Genomic DNA, 2,953 nt, shown 5'->3' with positions numbered 1-2,953 from the left:
TATCCTACGAAGAGGCAGGCATAGCTGGGGCCCATGCGGGTGCCCATGGCTACTCCTTTCATTTGGAGGAAGTGGGAGGATTGGAAAGAGAAGTTGTTCAGGGTGAGGACCAGTTCAGTCAGTCAAAGGAGGGTGTCAGTGGAAGGGTACTGGTCGGTACGGCGGAAAAGGAAGAAGCGGAGGGCTTTGAGTCCTTCGTGATGGGGGACGGAGGTGTACAGGGACTGGATGTCCATGGTGAAGATAAGGCGTTGGGGACCAGGGAAGCGAAAATCCTGGAGCAGGTGGAGGGCATGGGCATTGTTGGAGGCGGGGGATCTCCCATCCACCGCCTCCAAACTCATAGTCCCACAACCCCACACCACTCCCCTCACCTCCCTCCAAGGCCCCACGGGATCCTTCCACATCTATCAGAAATTTACCTGTACCTCCACCAATGTCATCTACTGCGTCTATTGCACACAGGGTTTCCTCTACATCAGGGAGACCGGACGCCTTCTTGCTGATGGTTTCAGAGAACATCTCTGGGACACCCGCACCTACCGACCCCACCGCCCCGTGGTTGAACACTTCAACTCCCCCTCCCACTCTGTGAAGGACACATTGGGGTCCTGGGCCCCCTCCACTGTCAAACAGTTACTACCTGACACCTGGAGGGGGAATGCCTCATATTCCACCTTGGGACCTTGCAAAAAATCAGGATAAATGTGGATTTTAACAGCTTCCTCATTCCCCCCCCCCCCCCCCTCCACATTATCCCAGTCCCAAGCCTCCAACTCAGCACCGCTCTCTGGACCCGTCCATTACTCCCCCGTCTAACCTATCACCTTCTCCCTCATCTTCATTCACCTATTGCCTTCCCAACTACCTCCCCCACCACACCCCCTTCCCATTTATCTCAGTCCCGATGCACAAGCCTCATCCCTGATGAAGGGCTTATACCTGAAACGTCAATTCCCCTGCTCCTCGGATGCTGCCTGACCTACTGTGCTTTTCCAGCAGCACACTCTCGACTCTGAGCTCCAGCATCTGCAATCCTCACTTTCTCCTGGATTTGTTCATTGTCAACTCTTCTAGTTGCTCATATCAGCAGATACTGATTGTGACTGTTCACACTGGCCCTGGCCAAAGAGTAACAGACCAACCTCCAGAAAGTCTTAAACTCATAGCCTAGAGTATCAGAGTATCCATTCCGAGGAATAATATGCTTGTGGTAATCAGCTCAGTGTGTCAGACCCGATCATCCTAATACCTGGCTTGTTACTAACATCAAACCAATTACAGACTGTTGACTGATTGAATTGTGCCACATAGGGTCTGTTCCACCACAGTGTGGCTGCGGGTCTGATACTCATGAATCATGACCACTCTGTGGTCTGTGTAACCTGGTGGTCCTGCCATTCATGGACAGAAGGTATTGACCAGATTGATGATTTCAAGAAGCCATGAGGAGCTTATGTATAGATACCACTGTGTGATTCTACCTACGTACAGAAATGGTGATCTGTGATGAACTGGGGGGAGAGGCTGTGAGTTGATCTCTCTGTATCATGGAGCACCACTTGCTTAAGTAAGAATCTTTCAGGATGTGTGGGGGCAAAATGTTATCACTAGTCCCTGTGTCAATTTGACCTTTATCGGAATGTAATTTCCTGCCTTTTCAGGGTATATGATCTGAATGGTTGAAAAAGACTCTTATCACATTATACTGTCAACATGGTGTGTGAGGTTAACAACACGGAAACCTTGGGTATTCTCCAAACTGCCTTCGTCTTGGTTGACTCTGGTGTTTATCCTTGTGCTCCTTCTTTACACTTTCCTCACTGCGAATGTCATACCATGCTATGGATCGCCTGTGTCTGTTCAAGGGTTGAGCTTAACCTTCCTGAACACACATGCCCAATGTATGAAAAACATTCACATCCAAGATGGGGGCAGAATAGGGCACTTCAACTGGAGCTTATCTGCTCAGACCTGGCCATGTTTTTTTTTCTTTTCTTCTACTTTTTTCTCTCTTTCTGTTTTCAATTCCTTCTTTCTTAGAGTCATAGAGATGTACAGCACAGATACAGACCCTTCAGTCTAACTCGTCCATGCTGACCAGATATCCCAACCTAATCTAGTCCCATTTGCCAGCACTTGGCCCATATCCCTCTAAACCCTTCCTATTCATATACCCATCCAGATGTCTTTTAAATGTTGTAGTTGTACCAGCCTCCACCACTTCCCCTGGCAGCTCATTCCATACACATACCACCCTCTGTGTGAAAACATTGCCCCTCAGGTCTCTTTTATATCTTTCCCCCCTCACCCTAAACCTATGCCCTCTAGTTCTGGACTCCCCTACCGCAGGGAAAAGACCTTGTCAATTTAGCCTATCCATGCCAATATGATTTTATAAACCTCTTCATGGTGATGTCCTGAACTCTCAGCCTCAGCTTGGAGTCGGAATCTTGGCATCAATACAAACCTGGCATGGCCATTTCTCAGCCGGGTGTGGTGATCTCTCAGCCGGGTGTGGTGATCTCTCAGCCCGGTGCGGTGATCTCTCAGCCCAGTGCGGTGATCGCTCAGCCCGGTGTAGTGATCTCTCAGCCCAGTGTGGTGATCTCTCAGCCGGGTGTGGTGATCTCTCAGCCCGGTGCGGTGATCTCTCAGCCCGGTGCGGTGATCTCTCAGCCGGGTGTAGTGATCTCTCAGCCCAGTGTGGTGATCTCTCAGCCGGGTGTGGTGATCTCTCAGCCCGGTGTGGTGATCTCTCAGCCCGGTGTGGTGACCTCTCAGCCCGGTGTGGTGACCTCTCAGCCCGGTGTGGTGACCTCTCAGCCCGGTGTGGTGATCTCTCAGCCCGGTGTGGTGATCTCTCAGCCCGTTGCGGTGATCTCTCGGCCCGGTGCGGTGATCTCTCGGCCGGGTGTGGTGATCTCTCAGCCGGGTGTGGTGATCTCTCAGC

The sequence above is a fragment of the Chiloscyllium plagiosum genome, chromosome 37 (assembly GCF_004010195.1).
Source record: "Chiloscyllium plagiosum isolate BGI_BamShark_2017 chromosome 37, ASM401019v2, whole genome shotgun sequence".
Classification (NCBI taxonomy): Eukaryota; Metazoa; Chordata; class Chondrichthyes; order Orectolobiformes; family Hemiscylliidae; genus Chiloscyllium; species Chiloscyllium plagiosum.
The sequence above is the reverse complement of the archived record's forward strand: the minus strand, read 5'-3'. Positions refer to the sequence as shown.